The 12839-nt window shown below is 36.8% G+C and overlaps 1 protein-coding gene across 5 annotated transcripts in view; it reads right to left on the minus strand.

Annotated features, from left to right (window-relative positions):
* The window catches only part of sash1b (SAM and SH3 domain containing 1b), an 87216-nt gene that overhangs the window by 72931 nt on the left and 1446 nt on the right, over positions 1-12839 (minus strand). The gene's annotated exons all lie outside the window — the stretch shown is intronic.

Raw genomic sequence — 12839 nt, forward strand, 5'->3', positions numbered from 1 at the left:
TGTAGCAACAGATTTTAGTTTTTTTCCACCTTTCAAATGTAGAAATGGAGGGTCTTCCATCCAAGTTTTACAAAACCTCAACGGCAAATGGCAAATTTTGGGGGAAGGAAAGAAAAATAAAAAATCACAAAAACGGTTTTATGGAGAAGTTGATGGAAAGTGTATGATGGCGACATTCTGAACAGCTAAATTCAAAGCTTGTCTGAAAAAGGTTCTGCATTATACTTTCCCATAACTCTCTAGTGCCTTTGTGCTCCCAGATGTTTGGTTAATCCTACTCGGCATCCCTGAACTACAATACACACCCATAAGAAGAGGCTTTCAAATGGCTGTAAAGGTGCTCAAAGTAAAGACAGTGTTTAATCTCTCTAATCACAGTTGCCTCAGTTTTTTCATGAATGTAGTAAATGGGAAAAAAATATATAAATTTGGCATAATATTTGCAAAATGTTTGTATGGAAACCCATGCACTGATAAATACCCTTGTGACACCCAACAGTTAACATGTGGCACAACAGCAACCACGTGGTAACCCTGAGTAACCACTTGAACCACTGCAACCAGTTGGTACAGCTTTAGCTGGTCAACCACCCTGTGTTTCTTTTAGGAAATGCACTTTTCTAGATTAAGACATTATCTCACATTAAATTATAACAGACAAACAAGGCAGAACCACTTCTAACACTATAAGCCATTTAAACAGCTTACAACATATATCAAAGAGCCCATCTTATTTACTTGTTCATGCAGTGACAAATTAAATCAATTAACATATGATCACATGATACATTGTCGCTGTTCTGCAAATCGTCACTTGAGACAATCATCTTAAAAATGGAGTTTAAAAAACCTTTCCAGACAGTTTCAGGTTGCTATACATTATGCCACGTTACCAGTTTTTTATCTTTTTCTACAGATTTTCTGCAGTCTAGTAGTACAGATAATACTTATGATAACCAGATAAGCACATGAGACAAAATTATCATGATAATGATCAAAAACTTTGTCACATTTCCCACCCCCAGTTAGAGTTTTACAACAAAACTAAAGCTGGAGTCAGGAACTTTATGAAAAGAGCTTTAAATCTCAGCACACAGCCAGACATTACAAAGACAGAGGCAGCTGTCGGTGCGGAGCTGAGGGTGTGCGAAGCCTATTCAGCTTTATTCAGGGCTGGAGCTGCCTAAAGCTGCCGACTGCAGCTCTGGAGAGAGGAGGAGCAGAGCAGGTTGGCTGTCTCCAGAAGAGCCGCCAGAGAAACCTGATTGTTTGCGTTCAAAGCGGCTGGTACAGTGCGGACGGCGAAGCGGCCCATTGTTTTGGCGGCAGCAGCAGGAATTTGTCACATCAGGGGTTTTGTATGACAAGACACTTCCCCGGAGCCTCGCCTCAAAGTGACAAAGGCAAATATTTACATGTGAATTCGGCGGAAAAGCGCATTATGGGCATTGTGCTGGCTTGTCATCTCTGCTGAATGTGCACACTGTCTCATGTGCTTAACGTCAAGTGCAAAAATCACACCGTCTGGAGGAAAACAAGCTCTTGACATGAACTCAGGAGAGAGAGGAAAAAGCATCATGTTTCAATGTGCAGACAAAGATTACTTTCTGACTCTAAAGTTTCTTCAACTTGTTTTAAATGTAGTTTATTTTAGTTCTGTCAAAAACTAATGAGAAATTAAGTGTAGCACCTGAAAACTGAAAACTGTCACAGGAACTGAATCAAGATGCTGATTTAAGCCAGCAGCCCTTAAGATTGTTTCTTTTAAATAAAAAAGTAGTAGTATTTGAGTGGGGAGGGTTAGAAAATATTGTAATAAATGGCCTTGAGCTTCAATGGGTGACCATTTCTGCAAAACCAAATATGTTCTTTCTAAAAACAAGGAAGTCTAGTCGTTTTTTCTGGCCACTTTACTTTCCGACAGCTTTTGCTGTTTACCTGAGCAACTGCTAGCTGCTAATGGAAATGACAAGAGCTACTGTGAACAAGAAGATACCTGAATAACGAATGCCATCTCCATCTGGTCATTCAGACATGGAAGAGCTATCAAGCTAACAGGGAGTAGGAGAAAATCCTCCCTAAAACCACCCATTTTATCTGCTCTAAAAGGAAACCACAACACAATGCACGTTTAAAAAGTACTTGACCACATGCTTTAGTTATTAAAATCCCCAACAATTACATTTACATTTAACATTTTACACTGGTAACACCACAAACCTGTTAAAAAACTGAGCTGGGGTCAGTCTGTTGCTCTGTATTGCTCTATCATAATCATAGGATTATTTCTGGCATGACTAATACCTTAGAGTTCAAGTGTGATCACACGCAAGAGTTCCCATTCCTTCCTGTTTCTGTAGTGATTGGACAAAATTGCAAGGTCTAGAAAATATTAAAAGATTACATGAATTTGCACAAACTGATACTTAAAGAAACTCATCAAGGAACATCTGTGGCTGTTCAGGATTCTTACAGCACGCAAACAATTCTAAGATTAGTAGAAGCATATTGTATATCGTAGCTTCCTGCAATACCAGCATTGCACAGGACATCTGTAATAAAAAAAAACACTAAACAGTATATTGTAAGCCCTTGATTCATGTTTGATTGCTTCTTATACATGTACATCAGAAAGAAAGTATAGGCTGGGAGACCGTGCTTGCCAGTATACATAGCAGTGATGCATGGCAAAGGCCTGGCATTATGAGTAGATTTGGCATGAGCTTAGCTCTAGAGTCCATTACTGCTAGGATGATTGTGCGTTGGCTGATGTGAGCCACGTCTCAACACTGGTCTTCATGGCAGTCTGCCAGCTTGCCTTTAGTGGCTACTTCATGATGGAGGGACCTGTCAGCACTAAGGAGATAATTAGCAGTTTTCACACTCTGGCATATTCATTCTGACTCTCCGTGTGCATGGAAAAGCAGCGCTGTCCCACAAATAATAGCACACACAGGATCACTTTTCATAAAGACTAAACAAAGTGGAGCTTAAATTGCCAAACGAATATACGTCATTCTCCTATACACTTTTTACTTTTTATCATTTACTGATGATCATTTTAAAAAGAAGCTGCAATTAATAAAATGTGATTAAAATAATGTCCTTGTGCTTTTTTCACTTTCCCAAAGGATGAAAATCATTGATGTTTCAATTATATAAAAAAAGTGTTTTGGAGGATTATTCAGCCTGCCCTGTAGAGTTGCGTTGGTCACATGGGCCTAGTGTTTAAAAGCAATCACGCTCATACAGCACGGGCAGCAACATTTGGGTGGACAGCTGTGTTTGCTCCTCTGAAGCATTTGCATTCATGAGATCTAAATCCTTTCCACACACACACACACACACACACACACACACACACAAACACACACAAACACACAAACACACTATATGCCTTTAGTTATCAAACTGCAAATGGCCACATGCCAAAGACAAAATATATATATATATATATATATATATATATATATATATATATATATATATATATATATATATATATATATATATATATATATATATATATATATATATATATATATATTGAATGAGAATGAGAATGAGAGAGAAAGAGAAAGAGAGAGAGAGATGTAATTATAAGGAGTACTAACCTTTGTTGAATAGCCGACCTCTTTCCGAGATGCTGTAATTTTGATGCAGTAATGCCCGGAGATTAGGTTATGCTATGGGTTGTAAACAGGGTTTTTTAATAAGCTCCTTGTGCACTTTTAAAGTTCTTAACGCCTCTTTTTAAATGACAGGGCTCTATGGATTCTACCAATGATGTGTGGAGCTACTTTGAGCCTGGATAACGGGGTAAAAAGTGATTCATCTGCTGGGAGAACAGAGCCGGGCTATTCAACAAAGGCTAGAACTCTTTATCATGTTTTAATACATCAAGTCAATTTTACACCAGAGGTCTCCTTTAATACAGCTGCATGTACTGTATGTATGAAGTTTATTGTAAAATAAATTAATTGTTGCTGTCTTACAAAATGCTGTCTCAATTTCACAGGAAAAGTAAATACCATTTAAACCTTCAGTTTAAGAATTCTGAATGATTTATATTGGTACATTCTTCACTAATTTCAGATTAAATATAAAGATTAAAATTACTGGGGAAAAAGGTTTTTTTTACTTGACAGCAACAATACATAATATACTATGAGACCAGTGAAAATATATGGATTTGTGTGCTTTTCATGACTACACTGATTAAATTTCTGTGTATTATATTGCCTATTAATTATGTATATCACAACGTCAAGCTGTCTTTTTGTACAAGCCACACTGAAATGTATAGTCTGTTTAGCTTAGAGATGTTTAGCATCATCCAAACAATATGTCTGACATAGTTGTTACAAGGGCTGCGCAATATGCTAAAAAGGTTAGATCGTAATATTTAAAGATATTTTCATGAAATCTATCACATTTTAAGACAAATAGCATGTAAGAGTAGTGGCATATTCAGTATAACTGCTGTTCAAATACCGTTCCATTCTTATTATACTGATTTATATTCAGAATGTGCTGCATTTTATTCCATTATACATGAATGACATTTTTCTTTTTTTATATAAAAGTAAAGTACACAGCAATTAGGTTTAAACCAGCCAAGATGGTGCACAACTCTCCATGTGCCACATCACCACACTCCAGTATTTCCTTTACCTAAAAGCTGGCTTCTACAGCCCTAACCACCCTTATCCACTATATTTACATAGATTAAAGGCCAGAGAAATTTGCATGACTGTTAAACTGAAACAGTCAATTAGTTAACAAGTGACTATCTGAATTTTGTGTAGTGTGTAGATATGCAATGTCCAGGGGAATCACAGGACATCTCCCAATATGATATGACAACAATATATTGCCCATAATAATGATGATTTCACAATACTGCGATTCTGTGATATATGGATTATCACAAGATATCACTCTAAGATATTTCATGGTATCTGTAATACTGAAGAGGATAAAATACTCCTAAATATGTAAATACCAGGAATTCTGGATTTGGCAAAATGACATAAGACATATTATTACTACAATAATAATAATACATATTATTATGACTACACATGCCGAAGTATATTTTTAAGGCAACTGTGAATACACACAGTATAAACAGACTTTAGTAAATTTAAGATTTGACAATATTTTACCAATACATTTAAAACAATTCAAATCATTTAGTTGCTGGTCAAGTTATAATAGGACACTGTATTAAAAGTGAAGGTGGCCAGTATATTTCAACTTGACCATAATTCAGCTGTGTAAACTGACCAATGAACGAACTTCTTAGCAGAGCTTTTGAGGATTTGTCACAATGTGGCATAACATGTAGTACTAAATTAAATTAAAGCCATGTGATCACAGACCACAGATCATGTGTGACTTAAAACATAGAGAAACACTCTATATTCTATTAAACAAACTAATTCTAATGCTTTTTACCATCAGCTAACATTACTATCCTAGCCCTGTATAGTCTTGTTAAAAGGTAACTAAACACCCTGATTTTAGCTGACTTCACCCTCAGCTCAAATGTGAAAAATGCTAAAAACAAAATGGGAGAGGTAGTTTGGAAGGGGCACTTGGTGATGTATGGGTTTAGGGGCAGGGCAGAATGGAGAGCTGCCTGGGCTGAGCAGTGTGCCTCCAATATCGATGAGACGCAGATGGTTCGACATTACATTACATTACATTACATTACATTTGGCAGACGCTTTTGTCCAAAGCGACTTACAATATTGAAGTGCAAATAATAGAAGAGGTTAAGTACAAAAATAATATTGAAGTGCAAATAATAGAATAGGTAAAGTACAAAAACAATAGACATCACCGGTGGATGGTATTATTTATTGACTGATTTGCATATTGTGAGTGTCCATGTACTAAAGTACACACAAACATTATCTTTGTCTATAACTCAGTGAAACCCGCGAGGGCGCTGCAGTAGGGGTGGGCGATATGGTTCTAAAATAATATCATATATTTCAGGGTATTTTTGCGATATTGTATAAATTATACAATAAATACACCTAAAGCTTCACAGTAAATAATAGACTACTTTTAAGACAGAACAGCTCTATTATCACAATATGGATTTTTAATATCATGATATTTCTGTGTCACGATATATTGTATACGATATAATATCGCCCACCCCTACACTGCAGAGGTGGAAATGACGAAAGGTTTAAATAATCTGTAAGCAGGACTGGTGTGTTTCGTTAATTTAAAGGAACACATTTCAGCTATTAATGAAAATAATATGGTTTAAGCTTAAAAACAGACCATTTTGATGTTCTAAATGGAAAAAGCCAATATAAAGCATGATAACTCCATTTGATTTGTGAGCATAGCGAAAAATGTGCCTATTTGCTTATACAGCAGGAAAAAAGGGTGTAAAAAATCAAGAGGAAAAACTGGATACATAAATCAAAATACAGGAAAAAGTACAAACGGATACCAGTTAATCACCAGTGTACGATCATGTAAACTGCATGATTGTTTATTTTGTTTTTGGACATAATTAATTTTACCTATGTACTTAACAGCGACCTGACACTGTCTAATCAGAAAATATTTAAAAATATATTTAATGGGGTGAAAGGCATTTTGAGTTACTGCTACACAAGCTCTGGTTTACCACTGCTCTTTACATGGACAGTTGACCATGTAAAAATGCCCTCTGTAAATCCCAAACCTGGATGGGCTGTCAGAGGCTTTCAGAAAACACGATGACAGCTCTGCAGAGTCTAAAAGGGCTCTCTCCTGCACTGCCAAGCTGTTCTGTGGCCAAAACTGACAGAGGAACAGATTCATTCAGATTTTAGGACAACCAAAGACGCTGCATTAGGTCAAAGCGTTTAGTGATTTGTCCTTAGAAGACTTGCTGTAAGACACTTTTTGAAATACTTCTGTTCTTCCTGCCGTGCAAAAACCTGAGAAAGACCAGGAAACTGAAATGTTCCAGACGGCTTCAAATCAATCCGCCTCCCTAAGTTCAAACGAAATAAAAGGTCAGCTGTGAGTCGCAAAGTGCCTCTCCTGCTCTTTGCAGTTTGTAGAGTCTGAATCTTTCATGAACATTATTCTGCATTGAGTGTGCACAAGTTATTTCCATTTTAGAGCATGCTCTCAGAAGTAAGAGTATAGAGCTTTACAGAGAAGTTACCCAGCTTCATTCATCAACAAGGCTTAAAAGTAAATATTTATAATAAATGATTATTCTTGTAGATTTTAACACAATGTGCACATCCTACACAAAAAATATGATGTATAAATTGAAAAAAAAAACACAAATAAGCAAAATGTGTAAATTTGGTTCTCAAGTAGTATCTCTAAATCATAACGCATATGACCTGCTATTGCAAATTCTCATAGTTCTTTACAGAAAAAAGTAAAAACCATGGAAATCCATTAGATACATATTAAACACTTTATTTTGATGCACTTGAATAATTTGAGTATTAGTGAGGATTCCCTTTAAGAAAGCATCTGCTTGACATTGTAGGCCAAAAATACAAAATCACATAAGATTGATGCCCTAAGTGCAAAAGCTGGGAGAACATCCCAACTGTAAACTAACACCACCACACCACACCACACTATGAATTATCAGACTTACCACACTGACAGTCCAGACGGCTCCAAAATCACTGTTTACAGAACACCCTCAACAGGAATCCATGGCTTACAAATTCAATAAACTCCTATTAGAACTCCTGAGGATAGACGGAGGACCTTTTTGAACATAAGGCTTAAGCAAAGTAAGAATACACAAGTGTTTTTACAATTGTCACAGTCCACAGTCTTTCTAAAAGACTACATTCGGGAGCGATTAGTGATCCAAAATTTTATATACAGGAAAAAAAATATTTTTCAGTGAACACTGACATTTTGATCCACACTTGCCTGACTGAAAATTAGCATGCAAAAATACAGTGTTATCTACATTTAAGGCATTATTCACAGTGGTTTACAATTGGATCATGTTACAGGCTAGGTAAATGTAGCAAGTTCCTATTCAGTTTTATATTTTCCCAAATATTTTTTTTACAAACATAAATGCTAAAGGAAAGATGATGGTGTTGGCCAGGTAAATTATAGTGGTACACAAAAGTTGCATTATATTCCATTTAAATGAGAAGAAACACAATATGTGCCTTAAAAATCAAGGTCCCCCATAACAGCAGTCTTTTTATAACCTCACAAAAACTACAATTAGATAAAACAGCTAAAATCTAGATGTTTTGTAAATGTTTATCATCTTATTCATGTCTTTAAACTTCTCTGTGCTCACTGAGCTAAAACATCAGTAATAGATTATCTTGATCATTTAGACCACATGTGTCAAACACAAGGCCCGCGGGCCAAATGTGGCCCGCCACGTCCTTTTATGTGGCCCGCGAGAGCTTGTAAAATCTTAGTGTCTATAATAAAGAGGTCAGAAGTGTTTTTTGACCAAAAGCTACATTTCCCACAATGCTTGTCGATTGTATTACCCGCGAAGTTACGGCTTACTGCCACTACTCGGCAGTGTAGTCATTGATGTGGAAACCCTGCCGGAGGGAAGGCGTAACTTTTTGGGTGTAATTGAGACATACAAATGTTTATCCCATAATATCCAGAAAAAGAAAAGTTGATGCAGACAGACGGCTGTGCTTCAAGGCGAAAGACCGGTATGACTTTTGTGTTACGAAGAGTGTTACTGACCAAAATAAAAGCTTTTTAGGAGAGATATAAGTTATGAGTAAATATGTATAAGACAATAGCTGACAAAATCTGTTTTAATGACGTTAATAAACATCACTGTGACAGCGCTAGTCACAGTTTCACCACAGCAAAGGACGAGGACGTGAATCACTTATCTAACCAGCCTGTACTGATTTCTGCCCCCAAAAACCCTTTCAATAACCTCCAGTAGACTTTAATAGTCTTCAGTAGCCTTCAACAGTCTAACCTTGCAGCCGTGGTGTGTTCACTAAACTCCGTAGTTATAAACATCATGAGGTTAGCAGCGCGCTAACTGACCTGTTTTTAATGTAATCCCAGCAGTGACTCCGTGACGGCTGCTCTGAACTGCTGCTGTTAGCTGCTTAGGCTGAAAGATGAACTGTAGAGAGCTGTATTATCCGGTTAGTGGGGTTAAAACCTTTATTTCATACACGGAAGAACTTAAAAATTTTAAAAACGCTCCAGACTGGCTCAGCTGAGCCCTGTAGCCCGTGGCTGGGCTGTAGCTCTGACTAAGTAAAGACTGCGGGCCAGCAGCTCCCACTAGTGGTTGTATGAGGAACTGCTAAATCTGAGGAACTGCTAAATCTGTCACATGTTCTTAACAGCTCACAATTTTTGATTTTATATTTATTAAGCCTTATTTCAGTATCAAACGTTTTGATCACAGTTAATATAACTTGTATTTTATGTCATTTCTATTCACTTGAATAGTTTGGTTCTTGACTGATGGAGTTTTTGGATTTCATAACATGACAAATTAAAAGGATTTATGTTAATAGAGCAGCAAGCAAACATTTTTTCCATGCAACTGTAATATTTGATTGAATAAATAATATATTGAGAGTTATGTAACATTAAGGAGTAAATACATTCATTTTATATTACATCTGGTTACATTTTATTACGTTTATAAGTTACATCTGGCCCTCAGAGGACAGTCAATATGCTAATGTGGCCCTCGGCCAAAATGAGTTTGACACCCCTGATTTAGACTCATCGTTAACATTTTAGCAAGTTAAGATGTCCAATAAATCTGTATAATTGGCCATAAGAAAGTTTAGCTATTTTTCAGCTTTCCAGTTAGCTGCATATTTTGCAAGTTGAGAACTTGCTAGCAGGAGGAAACTGGCCGCAACAAAATTAGGAGAAAACAAATGCGTCAATTTACTGTTAAAAATAGTTTGAAGCTTTAGATGCCCTCTCTAAACAAAAATATGATCCTAATAAAGTGAAAGGAAAGGACAGCTACACATCTCATTGTTGCTCGCACTCACTCTCCCTCTCACTGCCACATGCTAGTGCCTTAAATAGAAAACGTGTGGAGCTATAAACCCGGGCCATAAACGATTCATTCGCTGTGACACACACTTCAGCTTTACTAAAGCTTCTTGAAGAGAGAATGATGCATCACTGGTGGAACTTTATTTTCAAGCACGCCTAAAAGAACTTCCATCTGCTCATGATTAATGCAGGTTAGGCCCATCTCCTACTTTTCCCCACTAAGAGGGGATGATCCTGAAAGAGCAGAGAACATTTAGAGTCAAGTTCCCACTGTCAAGTGTTATCCAAAAAGACACTCTTCTTACGAGAATCTCCTTCTGCTGATAAACCTTATGAACAAGTAAACGTGTTCATAAGTAGGAGTGTAAGATATGGACACAAAAATGCAATATCACTAGATGTTGCGACACTAATGTGAAACACAGTAATTATAGATCCTAAATTAATTTAACATTCTTAAATGTTTTTCAGCACTTGAATTAACTGCATTTATTTTTCCCAGGCTAAAAAGTAGTTTGTTCTGTGTGTGGACCTCAAACTCACTCTACTTCCTCTAGCTTCCTCTGTTGCTGCACACACATAATGCAATTTGAGCTGTTATTTAAGATGTCATCGCAGCTATTTTTTTTTTTTTTCATGAAAACTTTTCATACTACTAGCCCTATTCATAAGTCTGCACATCAATGACTTGGGCAAAGTTGCCAAAACACAACAAAGTAAAATAAGTCACTGGATTAGCTTTCACAGTTCACCCCTTTTGTGTGGTGCAGACTACAGTTAAAATGTGAAGCCTCGAACCACAAAAGATGACGAAAAAAACAGGAATCAATGAAGCAGATAAAGTGGTCGAGACGCGGCCCACTCTTAACAAATGCAAATAGTGATGATAATAAGGACTGATGAGTTTTGTGTGTCTTTGGGATCCCATGTGAAGTTTAAGTGGCTCTTTGGGCCGCGCTCAAGCCCCAATGAAGCCATTCACAACCATCTGTCACCAGAGACCAGTCACTCTGATAAATGCACTGATAAGAAGCCCATAAGAGGCGCAGCTCAGGCTGCGAACAAAAGCACAGGACGAGTCCATTGACAGTTCAGCACTGCTTCGTGACAACCGCTCAGCGAGGTGCAGGCTGCTACAGGTTGATATCATGGATTTAAATGGCAATGGTTTATTCAGCTCCCTCACTAATGTGATGAATTTGGGTTGATTGTAAATTGGTCCTCAGGCTCAGAGATAAAAGCATAATTGCATTATGTCTGGTTGTAGTGATAATAGAGCCCCATAATTGCTTTAGGCATACTTTAGGGGCCATAATACAGTGCAACACATTTCCACACATTTCCAAACCTTCTTCTAATATTTGTAATATTTCAGCACACCTTTGTATAAGTAAATTAACCTATTTTAAAGTTCAGCTGCTTACCCAGACTATTTTGTATCAAATAGGCCTACGCTCTATGTCTGAATGTTTGGGGAAAAGACTTTTAATAAATGCATTTAGCTCCTTTAAGTTGCAGCCATTGCTGGAGCAGATGTATTAATTCACACAAAAAGCCTGTCTACAGAGAAGTACTGTCAATAGAACAGTACTGGAGCACATAAACATGAACCTATTGAGCCTGGCGAGGTATAAAGCCCTCAGGACTAAGCTATGGAGCAGTGGAACTTTGTCCTCTGGAATAGTAGGGCTCTATCCAATACTTTTGGGATGATTTGGTTAAAACTGGAGATGAGATGGGATTGTGACTATCCAACATTCTGACCTCACTAAAATTCTTGTTGCTGAATACAATCAAATCCTTACAGCAACGCTCCAAAATCAAAGAAAATCATTGAAAGCTACAAGATACAAAATAGATACTGACAAAAGCAACAAACACAAATATTAATACCCTTAATTTTAATAGTAACACATATCTTAAAACCTTTGTCCCTATAAAAATATATGGTGTGTGGTATGGTATGTGTAAATTTATGTTATCCATTAATTCTCCAAATTCCACTGTGATGTCTGTATTGTAAACCTCTCTACTGTCAGTTGTAAATGAGCTTAATGGATTATTGTCTTTGTCCTCTAAGTTATTGATTAGGGCCAAACCACTGCAGCCTCCCAAAGCCTCAGAGTCCACTAATGAATAATGGGCTCAATTTAGACTGTCTAATACCTTCAATAGACAACTAGACCATTTGTCTTGTACAGTGCAGGTCTAGATGCACGTGTAAATGCATGCAGTAACATGTGATTAAGATACACTAGACTGACATGAAGAAGTTAAAAGCGTCTTAAGTAAAGGTAGCAGCATGTAAAGCACTGGACAATTGCACAGGTCTAAGAGCCTGACCTCCTGTAACTGCTAAGACAAGGGGTCAACAATTCCAACACAGTGTGCAGGGTCGCCTGCTCAAAAAACCCTGAATCAAATTTTATGTTAATTAGTAGTTATTGTATGTGTATTTGAGCATGGAAATAACCAAACTCTGTTGGACAGTCTGGTCTATGGTTTTAACACACCTGTACCTGTGCAAGTTATCGCAAAAAGACACAACATTTTTGAGACACAAAAAAATTGTGGACATGGTTGAAAAACACCAGGTTACACAATAATTTTACATTTTCTATCTATGAGAGTTTTTATCTGTTTTATTACTCTAATTATACCATGTTGTTTTACAATATAAAAGCCATATCCACTGCTGGATGTAACAAACAGCATGTAACCAAAATCACACACTAGACAATATATATATATATATATATATATATATATATATATATATATATATATATATATATATATTATTTTTT

The sequence above is a fragment of the Astyanax mexicanus genome, chromosome 14, assembly GCF_023375975.1.
Source record: "Astyanax mexicanus isolate ESR-SI-001 chromosome 14, AstMex3_surface, whole genome shotgun sequence".
Classification (NCBI taxonomy): Eukaryota; Metazoa; Chordata; class Actinopteri; order Characiformes; family Acestrorhamphidae; genus Astyanax; species Astyanax mexicanus.